This window comes from Falco rusticolus, chromosome 3 (genome assembly GCF_015220075.1).
Source record: "Falco rusticolus isolate bFalRus1 chromosome 3, bFalRus1.pri, whole genome shotgun sequence".
NCBI classification, from domain to species: Eukaryota; Metazoa; Chordata; class Aves; order Falconiformes; family Falconidae; genus Falco; species Falco rusticolus.
This window is the reverse complement of record NC_051189.1, coordinates 15640137-15655028: the sequence shown is the minus strand read 5'-3', so window position 1 is coordinate 15655028 and position 14892 is coordinate 15640137.

The window sequence follows — 14892 nt, the reverse complement described above, 5'->3', positions numbered from 1 at the left end:
AGATGCAAAACCCCTGCTCCTCAGAGGAGACCTTTGTGGCTGAACTGCAAGGCTGTGTCATACTACTAGTAGAAAAGTAGTGCTTTTACTCTGCTAGAGGGAAAGGAGATGGATGGGCATTTCAGGAGGAACAGTGGTCTGCATCCTCAAAGATATTTAGGTACTTGATTCCTATTGATTTTCTCATGATCCAGGTAGCACGTAAATACCTGGAACAATTTGGCCAGAGATAAGCTGGTTTCTTTATGAAGCTGCACTGAATGTTAAACGTAGCAATGGCTCAAATGCTGAAAGGAAAACTGGAGAGCAAAAAACCCACGTGATTATTTGGGGCCATGAGAAAAGGCCCAAAGGACAGCCAAGCAAGAATTGCTCTATGAGATCTGAAGGCATTCTGTGCTGGCAGTTCATCGATGAAGGTTGCTCATTATTTGCTTATTTTGAACGTGTTGTTTGCTGAAGGCCAAAGCCTGTCAGATCTTAGGAAGGCTCTTTTTCAAGAGCTTTTGTTGCTTCAGCAAACAGGTCATGAGTCCAACCCACCCACTCCACAAACAAACATTTCTCCAAATTATCAGGGGAATGGAATTCATTTGACAGAGATGTCAGTTTTGTAGAGACAGATTGCTTAGGGTGTGGGGGTTTTATTGTGTGTGTCCAAGTCTTTGCCCTCCACTCCTCAACTTTCTCCTCATGCATCCCGTATAATGACTCTGTGTGTGTGTTCATTTTGTTCCACCTTCGAAAGCTGCTTACCTTTCTAATTATACTCGCTAAGTATTCAGTACTTGTTGGCTGTGTTCCCAGAACAAAGGCTATAGCTGAATACAAATAACTGAATTAAAATAATGTTGGCTTATAATCAGAGGAAGGCCCCGTGTTGCTTAAGGAGTTTGAGATATCACTAAGCAGAAAGGTAATTCTACCGGCTCACATGTAAATTGGATGCCTGTATCCTTTCCAAACCCACCTCCATACTCGCTTACCTGGTAAGCCTTGTAGTGGACTAAACAGAGATGGTGGCAACAGTTAAAATAGTATATTGGGGCAAGGAGGAACCGTAAGTGGGTAAGAGTATTTTCCAGAGACAGTAACGCACAGAACACCGGAGCTTGAGTAGAAGTGCTTGAAATGTTGAAATGAAAATAGGGCAGGAATTACTTATAGATGGTATCTAAAAGAGATTTTAGTGAAAACCTGCTGCAGAAATGCTGTCTTAATCTCACATTATTAAGATTATTGCATATTCAAGAAACTAGTTTGGTTCTGAGAAAGAACTGGAAAGAACAGTGGATGAGGGCAGCTTTTGGAGGAAGTCTAATAGAATCCTCTTCCAAAAGAAGGGAACACAGAACTGACATATGCAAAGAAGAAATTTCATCTCTCTGCACTGGTGATTAATTCAGAAAAAAAAAGATGAAGAAGAAAAAAAAAAGAATGGAAGACATAGCTTATTGTGGTCTTAAATTTAAATGCATCCAAATTGTCAATAGCCATGAATTAGAAAGTACTTTTGTCCAGATTTTAGCTGTTGAGTTTATTTTTGTTGGGGTTTTGTTTGGGGGGGGGTGGGGGGGTGGGGGGAGCAGGGAGATTTGGGCTTTGTTTGTTTTGTTTTTTTTTAAATGTGGCTGTTGGAATTCAGACCTGAAGTGCAAAAACATCAAGGTTTTCTTTCTTATTTTGATGAAATTGTTGTGGAATGGAGCCATCCTAATTAACCAGAAGTTTTTATTTCTGATTTTTTTCTGCTTTGTGGTGATTTTTTTTTTTTCCCTGATAACTTTTCAATTTCCAATTTTTACCTCTGTGTTAATGTTTTCTATTTATTCATTCTTTTTCACAGTGCATCAGATAACTGTCTGCATGGACCATTAAAGCCTAGGAGGGCCACCAATAAAACTTGAGTTTGAAAGGATCCTTTAATGTGTTAAGTGCCCAAAAACTGGGAAGTTCTGCTACCCCATTGGTACAGATGCCAGCCAGATAAGGAGATGGGGACTTTAAGCTAGAAGCAAGGCTGGAACAGCGTTAACATGCTCCTGCCTGGGAGTGTGACATGGACATCCTGGGCATACCTGAAAATAGCTGTTTTATGTAGAAAGGATTTTCCAGGGAGAAAAGAAAGGAGCTGTCAGGGATGTTTCAGGCCTCAGGGGCACGGTTTTGAAGGTGCTGGATTCTTGCTTTGATTTTCTAATGACCAAGTTTCCCCCCAGGGCCTGAAGCAGTAAAGGAGCCACAGCAAATGCTGTGGAAATAGCTCAAAAGAGCTCAAAAGAAATATCTATCAGCCAGTGGTCCCTCAGGCATATACCCTTCCCTCCATCCTTACTATCCTTCAGCTCTGGGGCTGTGAGGGTCAGTGGAGCTACTTGGGTTTCCTCTCTACCCGTGGAAGGCTTTGTACATACTGGGAAACCCCTCTGGGAAGATATGGTCGGCTTCCTTTTCCCTTTGAGTTCCCGGAGCAGATCAGCTGGTGGAGGTAAGGGAAGCCCTTAGGCTGTGAAGGATAATATGCAGTTCCCAGAGCCCTCAGGGCTGGTGTGAAGTGCATCTTCTAAATCCAAAATGTGTGGGCGACCCAATCTCTGCTTTCTCCATAGGGCTGTCATGGCACAGCTCTACCACAGCCTTCAGGACAGCATCAAAGCACCTTTGAGGCACCTGCTATCAGAATCAGTCAGAGATGGTTTAGGTATTCCTGATCCTCCCAGGGACTGAGCTGGATGGCCTCTTGAGGTCTTGGCCAACGCTGTGTTTCAGCAGTTATCATGAGCAAGAAGATCCTGCACTGAGAAATGCTGGTCTGTGCTCCATCTAGCTGGTATGGGGGAAGAGAAACTGCACAGCAGACATCAGCTTTATTAAGCAAACTGTGCAGATGCACCAAGTCTAACCTTGTTTTCCGAGTTGCTCATTTTATCCTTCACCAGTGTGAAACATGATGTATCACTTTTCTGGCAGCATTGCCCCCCCACTCTCGCTTTGGATTCTGCTTACAAAACAAAAAAAGTGAAAAATAGGTTTTGGAATAAAAATAGTTTTAGTGAGAAAGGAAGGTTACACATGAATAAAAAAGAAAGCTGCACCTTTCCAGATATGTTATGCATGAATACAGAAATCAGAGGGGCAGTTTTCTTCTCAAACATGCAGTATAGGTTTGCGTGATAACGGAATGTGAGTTTTTACAGGTAGGTTTCACGGTGTCTTCTGTGATCCAGGCGCAATGAGTTTGGCTCATTTAAAGTTTGTATTTGATCTTTAGGAAGAAACTGTTCTGAGGCTGAGAGAAAAATAACACCTGATGGCTGTTCCCTTTGGCTGCTGTTTGCTTGGAGGCAGAGCCTCCACCACACTATGAGCACACCACCTGTTAAGCTATCCAAGAGGAAGTCCACCGGGATAAAGAAATAGGGGAAATTCTTTTACTGTGTTGTTCACTTCTTACACATTTCTTCCCCATGACAGAAACTGAAATGCTGCTTTATCTATCAATATCCAATTTTATCTATTTTTATATTTGCTTTGGAAGTACAAGAGGTTTGAGGGGTTTGTGGGGCGTGGGTTTGTTCACTGTATTTTTTTTCTTTTGAGAGGGATAAAAAGATAGAGAAGAGGCAAACCAAACCCCTTTTATAGAACATTTGGTTCACAGAGTCTTTTAGATCCTTCTTTCCCAGTTAATGGAACTATTTGATCTGATCTGGCATGATTATCTAGTCTTCAGTGATAACAGATCTAGCCCATAATGAGCTCTGTTGATCCAGAAAAAAGGAGGGTATAACAGCAGAGTAATTTAATTGTGAACAGCTCTTCAGTTAAGTAGGCAATGACATTACAAAGTCAGTGGTTGGAAGCTGAAGACAGAAAAATTATACCTCATTTCTAGTGTGATTTATCTACACACTGAGAATGAAATTAACAATCTTAACAGATTTAAGGGTGCTTTGGACCCTTGGATTCTTGGGCTGGGATCTATCTCACCCAGATTTGGGTGCCCGCAGTGCATCTACTTCTCAGGACTCTCTGTCTTGTTTCCTTTTGGTGAGGATCCAGTCAGCAGAGTTAATGAAGTTTAAGGTGTGATTCACTCAAACAAAGGCAGGCATCTAATTTAAGATTAAGTGAATTAAGCTCCCAAGCTGCATTTGCTGTATTGACCATATCTCCACCGAATGTCAAGGGACCACCAGGTGACATTACAGACACCTACATGCAGGTGGATTATTTCTGTTGCTAAAGGCTTTGACCTCAGTCTAAATGAGATGTTCTAGACCAGCTAACAATGAAAAGCCTGATGCAAAGTGAGGTTTTAGTTGTCTGTTTTGCAGGAAGTCAGAGGGGGTGATCAGGGGCGTCTTCTGGCCATAGAATTTGTGAATCACCAGTGAGTAATTTCTCCAACTACTGTTGAAAACTTTGCTGATGATTTTGGGGCTTTCACTAAGATTTCCCCCATCTCTAACCATACATCTGTACCCTGGCCAGGATATCAAATGAGGGCCCATGGAGAAGCTGCTCTTCTTGGTTTGGATCTTGGCGTGCTGCAGGGAAAAGTGAGGTACTGAATTGTATAAGCACCTTCCTGCTCATCCTACTCATTTCTGATTGATGCCAGCAGAGATACGGAGCATCACCGAAATCAGTAATGTTTTGAGAGAGTTTAGGGGCCTGCCCAGGTGGAATGGCTCACAACATTAGGGCCTTTTTTTTATATGCCGCACTCAATAACGATCTTCTTGGTCTCACTTGCCCCAGTTCACCAATTGTTTCTTCCAGGCTGTTTATGTCCAATTTCATACAAGAGCTGTTTGCCTGCTGTGTGTGTCTTTGTAAGGGTTTCCTCTGGGCCTTGAAATGGTTCCCCTTGCCAATGCACCCTGCCTGTTGTGTCCCAGCTGGTTCCCTTGCTGTGGACATACACTGTTCTCCACCTGCTTCGGACACAAGAGGCTTATCAACGCGTGCAGAGAGCCATACTGAGCCATTTTGGTTCCCAGGACATTTGTCCCTTATGCATTCTTTCCAAGCTTTCTTTACAGCTGATTTTTTCAGGCCACTGGTATCCCTCCCATCCACCAGTGCTTCTCCTGGGCACCTTCTTCCTGATACCGTGTTTTTTCCTGGCTGTTACCCTGCTGGTTCCCTGCCACTCTTCCAGCTGGGATGCGGTAGAGCCAGCTGGCATCAGGAGCATTCACCTTCACCCAGCACCCATCTTCCCTCCCCGTCTTTCTCATAAGAAAGACAGGGAAAGACTTTTTACAAGGGCCTGTAGTGACAGGACAAAGGGTAATGGCTTTAAACGGAGAGAGGACAATTTAGACTGGACATAAGAAAGACATTTTTTACTATGAGGGAGGTGAGACACTGGAACAGATTGCCAAAGAAGCTGTGGATGCCCCATCCCTGGAACTGTTCAAGGCCAGGTTGGACGGGCTTTGAGCAACCTGACCTAGTGAAAGATGTCCCTGTCTGTGGCAAGAGGGGTGGACTAGACAATCTTTAACCAGATCGTTCTGTGATTCTATGATAATACAGCTCTACTAAAACTTCCATTAAATTTGAAGAAACTTTCTGGGTTTTCTTCTTGACTCTTAATTTTGTTTAATGTTTTCTTTTCATCCCACATTTAGTATTGGCCGGATGGCACACTGTTCTATGCCAGATTAAAATACCTTGTGCATTGCATTTCTTCCCACCTAATATAATACTGAAGTCAAGTTCACCACTGTGTCCTACTTGCATTGCTCTCTCCTGACTCATCAGTTTCTTGCCAAATTTGCCTTAGAAGTTTACCATTCTTCTCAATGCTGGCAACAATCCTATTGCTACAATCAAATCTCTAGCAGTTTCGATTTCTTGTTCATCTCTTCATGTCTCTTTTCTGACCTTTACACCTCGTAGGAAATGTACATTTGTTTCCCTGTTGTCCTTTTGTGAACGCTGCAGCAAAATAATCCCCTTTAATTTTAGTTTCACTAGGGACTTTTTAATGTGTTCTCTGTTCTGCCAATAAATTGTCACATCCTGGGGGGATTTAAACCTGTCTCCTTTGCTGAACTCATAGCTTCTCCCAGACTGTTGTTTGCAACTGAATTTTACTTGTCTTTCCATTTGTCATTTTAAGAAGTTTGGTGTGCTCCGAGTCATTTTGGTTCCTTTCCTTCCCCATGACCTACTGTCTTTATTTTCCATGCCTCTTGCTTTCTTTACTTTCTTGTTTCATTAAGTTGGCTTCACTCCCATCAACTTGCCACAGGTATCAAGCTGAACATTGGGACACAATGCACACTTGGGGGTCACTTAATGGTTCCCTCCCCTTTCTCTCTTTTTCCCTTGGGATCACCAACTTCCCCCAGACTGCTCCATGTGCTCCCCTTCTGACCCAGACCAGAGCACACTGCACCTCATTTCTCTTTCCCCCAGTGTTAAAGTCACAGTGATCAGTGGTATTCAGTGGTTTTGTTTCAACACAGCTTCTCAGGGCCACAGGAACCAAGACATGCAAAACTGTAGTGTTCACACCAGTGCTTTTACTCCGGTTGTGCTGGACTAACATGGCTCTTGTTGGTCCAGCACTCACTCAGGTGTGAGTGTTTATGGCTGTGTGTCTCACCCAAGCTACATACTCGATGCTGTCATTGTTCATTCACCATTTGTCTCAGTGCAGAATCGTGAATTAATGCCAATGTTTCTTCAGGGAGCTCCATCACTGACAAGGTCTCAGCCATATGAACACCACTTGCCCCACATGGGCCAGGGACAGGCATCTCCTGGAAGCTTTCCCCATGGGATATGTATCTGTTGCAAGGTGGGACCTTCAACAAGAAACTCTGCCTTTTAATTCCCCTCTTGTTTGTCTATTGGCAAACAAAGGATGCACTCATCTTCCATGCCCTTGGAAACCTTTGTCTGCCTAATGATGTTTTACTGCCTCTTCAAATCCCTGTGAACTATCTAAGTTGAGCAAAGCAGCACAGTTAAACCTCTTAGTCCATGATGTCCTGTAGCCACTGAATATTCCTGAGCAGGAAAATGTGCTACCACTTGAAATATGCAAAGAGTGACTGTAATATATTCATGAAAAATAATAAGCTACCTACAAATGGAGCCACACCTGTTTCCTCCAACCAGAGGAGAAAGTGGATTAAACCCTTGCCTCATTTTTTCACAGCCCTTACAAAACACTGAGCACCGTTTACAGTTGGGAGCCTGATTATCGTTATGCTTCCTTAGCTCAGGGAAAAACAGCTTTTCCTGGTGTAGATTATATTTGCATTTATATTTATCCATTTGCATACAGATTTTTATGCCCTACTCTTGAAAGGTAAAGAGATTCCAGCTCTTTTAAAGGCAATAACAGTTCATTTTATGCCCTGTTCTCCATAACAATAATTGCTATAACTCTGAAGCTCCCCTGGCATTTTAAGGGCAATAAAGAAAGGGGCGGAAGGGAAAAGAGGAGAAAATTCTCCTATTAATTGGTGAGACTCCAGGGTTCGGTTCTACAGTGCTTTACTCCTGCGAGTAATCTCATTATCCTTGGTAGGACTGATTGTACGGAGGCGGCAGGATCATGCCCCAGAAGTCCAGCCTTTAATCAAATCTACCTGTTTAAAAGGAACACATGGCTGCCTTTCAGTGGGAGCCTTTAGCTCTGAAACAAGGATGTAAATTAGCGAAAATGCCTCAGAGGGAGAAAAACTCCATCTGCCAGGTTTTCCCTTTGCTCTTGCTGAAATTAATCTGGTGGGGGGGCGTGGGGGGGAGGGTGGGGGGTGTAGGGGGGGTGATTCTTTGCCATTTTTCTTTTGATAGAGACTCAGATCTCCATTTACAGAAATAAACACCGGCTTTCTCCATGTGTCTCAGAAAAACACATATAAAGGACTGTGTTATGGATGGGGTAAAAAGCCATATAAATCTTTAGTCAGGAAGCGGTGAGAATTTAATAAAAGTAACAGGCATTTGCCAGGGACTCTCTCAAGTATTGCAGAAACAGAATGGCTCCATGGAGAGGAATGGGAAAGTCTGAAAGTCAGGCAAGACCTGCAGCAGAGGAGAAAGTCAGCAGAGCAGTGTTGCTTGGCTTAAAAAGGATATGAAGATGAATGGATATAATAAAGGTATATAAAATATTGGATTGTACAGAGGAAGTAAAAAAAGGGCTTCCATATAACATTTTTCCTGATAACTAAATAGAAGTCTAAAGAAATGTAAAAGACCACAGTTAAAGCAGATTGCTAGAGTGTTTGTTTATTTTTCCTAACATAATGCATAACTTCCTATCACATTGATATTATTACAGCTAAAAAAAAAAATCAAAAAAAGAATGCTAGTAAATGTACCCAAATCCCCTAAAAGTAAGTTAGAAAGGCAAGTCTTTGAGATAGTCTTCCGTTCAGAGTGTGGTTTAGTCCAGATTCCAGATTTGTGGCTTAATAGAATAAAAAATCGAGTTTTGGGTCATTATATTTTGCATAAATGTGAACAAATGTTACCGTATCATCTGTATCTATCAGATGGGATAAAACCAGGAGAGAAACATCCGCTTTCCCATTCTAAAAAACAAAACGCCAGGTGAAGGACAGAAAAGATGAAGAAAAGCTCTGTTTGTGTCAGAAAAATTTAAAATAAGGCCCCAAAGCAGTCTTGGTCTTTCTTTTTTTTTTTTTTTGTCTGTAAGAACAATCACAAACTCAAGTGGAAAATGAATGAGTCACATCAGAACAACAGCTTGGCTCTTCTTCCACTGTCTCCTTCCCCTGCCTCTCTTCCCACCAGGCATCTGAGGTTCTTTCCAGCTTCTGCCACCTCCCTGGTAGCCTTCAGGAGCAGCTTGATGGAGAGTCATCTCATCTGATGTAGGTCATCTACCTATGTTGATTTTCTACTGCCATGGGTAAAGCAACAAACTACACAGGGAGGTCTCAATCATCTTTTGGGGCATTCCTCCCATGGCAGAAGTCTTGATCCTTTTTAAGGCATTTTGCTATCCAGCTGCTGATACACTGCCATTATAGCTTATTGTTACAGTCAATGCCAGGAATGGAAAGGCAGATGTCCTGGTACAGGACTGGTCCTGCAGTCAGTGGAGGTGAAGAGCCTGGGGAGGTTGGGCTTGGCCTTTTGAACAGCACTAAACAGCCAGGGCAGCCATTATAAAGTGACTTTTAGTGCTTGGCTGCTTCTCCTGACCTGCTCTTTGAGATCAGTTTAAGCCATACCCATTTACACCAAATGAGCATCTGACCTCCATTTTTAGGAAGAGTACCATGCTTGTTTACAAAATAATGGATTTGGCTTCCATCCCAAGCTAAGCGTCTTTTTCTTCTGGCTTTGGCCAAGCTGGGTTCCTGTTATGGTTAGTCCAGGCTTGTACAATAAACATTTGGCAACTGCAGTGTGGTGTTGCTCAGCGTGAACTTTTTCTGCTGCGGCTGGTTACACAAGACTTAGCACTGGGTCAGGTTGAATAGCTGCTGCTGTGGGACAGTATTGGTGAAAGTGTGGTGAGTGGTGGTAGCCGCACCAGCTAGGCTGAGTCATGCCCCAGAGCCTTCCCTGATTCCATCCTGACATTGTCCAGACCCTTTTCAGCTGTGGCACCCTATGGAAATCTGTCCCACGGTCCCCACAACTGGGTAGCAGAGTATTTGGAGAGGCTTAGAAGTGCTAGTGGAACAAAGCAGGTGAGGTGGTAACAGTGCATCTAGCAGAGGCTGGAGGAGAAGCTGCACCATGCCACCGCTGTTCCCTCTGCCCAGCGCTGTGGTGTGTAGCTGCTGATTGTTCTCCAGCACTGAGTAACGCGGAGCCATCCACTCTCACATTCAGATTTAATCATTAAATCGGAGCACTTTTAAACCACTATTTACTTAAAAAAAATAAAATTACTTTTTTTTTTTTTTTTACAGCACAGAGACCTTCAGCTTGTTCTTTGTAAGCTGAGTGTGTGCAAGTGAATTAAATACATGTTGCAAGGAACAAAACTGTACTTAACACAACACTATTCAGTATGTACAGCTTCATTCCCATCCGCAAAGAAATAGGGTCAGCCTCCTGCAGCCCAGTGGGAGAGACTTGGCTCCTCACTCAGCCTGTAGAGATGACAACTTTCTGGGCAGAGCTAGATGTAGGTTTTGAACAGATTTATTTATAAAAAATTGATGCAGTCTCGCCACAGCAGTGATTTAATTTGGATACAAATATATAAGGAAACTTATACGGACCAGACAAACATCTGTCAGGAATGAACAAGGCACAGATAATTTTGTCTGAGCAGGACAATGAACTAGGAGACCTCCTAAAGCTCTTCCAACTGTTTTCAGTAGTAACTTGATCCTGTAAATTGACAGTAGTTTTCCCAGGCAGGGCATGCGGTTACAGTCCCTGGGAGCTGATTTTTGGTAACAATGAAAGTGATGCTTACTGCAGCACAGGTCTGACATGCAGATGAACTCATCAGTCTCTGCAAGACCCCATATCTCAGTTTTGCCAGGCTAACATCTGAAACCTTGTATGTCATTATCTGCTACATCGCTCCCCTCCCTGATCACCCATCCTCTCGGACTTTCACTTCCTTGCTCTGATTTGATTGTGCCTGTGATGTTGAAACACTCCTCTCTGTGTATCTCCTGCTGCTACTATTAGTTCCTTTTTTACTTTCTGAAATCTCTTACATTTGTTTACAGATGAAACCCTCTGAACTTCCCCTAAGTCACCACCTCTGCCCATTTTCCTGCGGAGACGTCTTTCATAATTTTACTTTTTTCATTAATTTTAAAGTTTCATATTCTTTCTCTTTTTAGTTTCTTTTCATGTTATTTTCTTTTATTCTCTGGAGTTTTCCAGTGTATAGCTCATATTCTTTCCCTTGCTTTCCATTTTCCTGGAGCTGCCTACTACAGAAGTGGTCATCTTTCTTTTCTTGGTAAATTTGATGCTTTTTTGTTCGCACATAACTGTTTCATCCTCCTGAAGATCATGTGGGCTGTAGAAACACAATTTGTTTCACCAATCCATAAAAGAGAGTCTCTCCAAACTAAAATTTCTCCAAGCTGCACTAGTTTTCCTTCTAGCTGCCTCAGGTTTCAATTTTCTGTGCTTTTCACAGAAAGTCTATATATAAGGTCATATTCTTTTAGCTGACTAATCTTGCCCTGCCCAGGACAGCCAACAGTCTGGGACTTGCTTGGCACAGGGAAAACCTGAGATCCAGCCCCTGATGGGAATCAACAAAGGACTTGAACTTTGGTCATCTTTGTCCAGCATGGAGACCCTGTCCACCAGATTATTGACCCTTCTAAGATGTGTGGCTCTCAGAGGTCTGAGAAGATCTTCTAGAGGTCACAGATTTGTTCTGGTGTGAAAGGGAGAAATCTCAAAGATGGAAGTGGTCTGGGAAAACCATTTCCCACAGAGCTGCCACAGGACTCATATCCCCTGCTTTGTACAAGTGGTCACAGTGTGGGGATTGGGCTGGTTTGCTCCTGATGTCAGCCTTCTCCTGGACTTTGCGACCGCTTACAAAGTAGTAATTTGAGATTTTTCCCTAATTTGCTCCCTTTGGCCCTGAGCATGGATACCAAACATTGCTGATTGCTTCTCCCTCTCGTTCATCCTTTAGAACAGCATGGGTCTCTTCTGCTCCTGCAAAGCTGAGCATTACTCCAACTTGCAAGTGTAATTTGCCTTAGTATGGAGATCACAACTGCATCTTTTTAGGACAAGCTGTATTTATTTCTCCATGTTGTAAACTCAAGGCAGAATCTCCATCTTTTACTAATATTATTTCTCTAGACGAAAATTTCCTTCCTCTTTGCCAGTTCATACAATAGAGTAAAATTGCTGTTAGGATAGGCTGTGCGTGTTTTGATGGACACATACAGGCAACTGCACAAGTCTATCTCACAAAAAGAAGATAAAAGGGGGGGGGGGGGGGGGGGAGGGGGAATCACACCCTATTTTTCATCAGTCACCAGAAATGTAATCTGTGTTTTACTTGGAAATATTGAAAGTATAAGTCTTCTTATTTTCAGTTAAAGCAAATTAGCCTGTTCTTCCTCTTTATTTACAGGTGAAACCATAACTTTTCCTGCCAAATGAATCTGCCAAATACTGTTTTGTCTTTAAATACTTTTTAGAGGTTTGGTTTTTTGGTGGTTTTTTTATTTATTTATTTCTCTTTTTCCCCTCCTCTGTATGCCTGTAATGTCCCAGTTTTGCCTTTGTTTTGCACAGGAATAAGCAAAGACAGCTCTAATTTATGCGTTAATTTTAAAAGGTGTAAAATTCAGTACAAGATGCCAAGGACAGTGGCTTATACATGCAAGACCTGCTCCAGTCATAGGCTGCTGTGTTCTAGTCCGTATCCTTAAATTCTGCAAAAGTGTATCCTCTGTTACTGAAGCTGGAATTGGAAGGATGAACAGTATTAAATTAAGAATCTATCTGTATTAAATTAAAAATCTGTTACATTTCACTAGTGTTATTAATGTGCCATCTAAATTCCCCATCTAACATATAGACAAACTAATCCTCAGACAAAGCTCTGACATCCTGTAAAAATACACTGTTCATTGACTAATTTTTCCTATTGTTTTCTTCTCTCAGTTGTTTTATTTTCATGACCAGAAAACTTCAGCCCTTTGCCTGTGGGTAAACAGCTAAGTTGCGTAAGAATAAAACAAGCAATATTAATTGCAATAAAAGTATAAGCGGACCTTCTGAGTTTAAAGTTTAAAAGCATTTAAACTTCATGCATTTAAAGTGAGATTGCTTCATCCTGTAGTCCAGATTCTTCCTTTGCTGTGGCTGTCTCACCCGCTAGTGAATAAAAATTGAATGCGTTTCTCCTAGCAGCGTGCCGTGAGAGACTGATGTGGTCCAGAGTAGAAAGAGGAGGTGTGGGGGACGTGACCATTGCCACCAGGATTGGTGTTGCCTGACCATTGAGCAGATATCCAAGCCACCAGTGTCAGGAATTTGGGCAGCCTTGTTTTTTATTCTTGTCCTCTGACTTACTTTGCAGCTCCTGCGGTGTCCTGCAAGTCATTCTTTCTGCTTCACCCTTCTCCTCTGTGGCAGGAGAAGGCTGTCCTGTTTGCTGTGAGGAGATGCTGCAAGGTTTCAGGAGCTGATGACTCCAAAGACTTTTTCAGCAGAAAGCTGCTGGCATTTGCAGTGCAGCTTCATCATGGAGCTGAAGTGAGCAAAAAGATTTCCAGAGAGGATGTTCTGTGACATCTGCCACTTAAGACTTCAAGGCATTTGCAGAGGTGAAGTAAGCATACTATTAACTGACTAGGAAGCAAATCCTTTCTCTTTAAAGTTCTTGTTCGATGCAAACTACAGGGGAAAAGGAATGGAAAGCATCAATCCAGATCATTTACTGTTACCCCCAAGGAGCAGATTCATTGTCTATTTTCAAAAGACTGCCATACAGCTATTAAAGAGCGTTCTTGGCTTCTTGGGGAGAAAGGGAATGTACCCCTGTTGCTATTAATTATTAATAATTGCTGGCATATTTAATGAGTTCAGAAAATGATCAGTTCATTCACAATAATCTCTTCTGCCTGCCCCCTCCAGATCCTCTAGGAAAAAAAACCCAACAGACAACAAAATGGATCTACTAAATTTCAAGATGACTAATGACACTTACATAGCATTAAATAGCAGGATGAAGACAGAATTTCTGTAAAGGATGTTGCTGCTTAGATAGCTTTAGAAATGCAGGACACTTTTATTTCACTTAAAAAAAAAAAAAAAAAAAAAAACCAAAAAAAGAAGAAGGTGGTAGAGACAGACTTAAAATAACCCAGCTACTGAAATGTCATTATTTTAACTTGATTTTGAGCATGCAAATAAAGGAAAAGAATGAGGAATGAGGTATTCAGAAAGAGCAGGTCCCTATAAAGGCTAGTTAAAGTCAGTGACAAAAATTGAGAGGCTGGTCCCAAAGGGGAGTCCACGCTGTGTGAGAAGGGAATTGCCCTGTGAATGTATTTAGTCTGCAGCCATTTGGGGTGCAGCTTTTGTGCTGTCTTTACTGTGCCTAGTAAAATAAGATGCTGGCTTGTGACTAGGAATCCTAATGCTGATCCCTAACTAATGCTGATCCCTAACAGCAGCCAGCATTGTTAAAATGTCAGCAAGAATGATAAGAGATATCAGGCATTTGGGACAGTGGGAAAGGCAACAACTACGTTTCTGCTCTTTTATTTGCAAAAATGGGTTCTGGCAGTTACACATCTGCCGAGGATTGCTTTGCTCCTTAGGAATAGAACAGGAAGGAGAAATAATAGGAAAATATTTTATGAAGTGTGACAGCAGATGGGCTATTACATATGACTCACTGTGTGGTGTGCTGGCAAACTCTTACTAATGACCTTGTGACTCGGCAGCCACTTCGGCAGAGGTTATAGACTTGACAGGCCATCTCTGCCTGGCAAAGGTGAGCCTGAGCCCAGCAAGCATCATGCTGTTCTGAGACTCGTGATGCCAAAAATGTGTTACCTGAGTCAAGGAAACTGAATTATGTGGATAATTAAAATTTATATCAGAGTTGAGTGTAGTTGCCTATGTGGATACTGAAGTTATTTATGTCCACAACCATTTCATCAGTCTTATAAGTTATCAAACAAAGGGGCCCTTGCTAAAGGTGGAGGTATTAAATGGGGGTGTCTTACCCCCATATTAAGTAGAGGTGAGGGGAGGACTGGACCTGGCAAGAAGGTGACAAATATAGTGAAAATGCCAGAGCCATCTACAAATTGATAGATCCATGTTTTATTTGTCCTTTAAAAATCAACCACTGTACAATGAGATGTACAAAGTACAATGCACAAAGAGGAGACCACTGTACAATGCATGGTAGGGAAG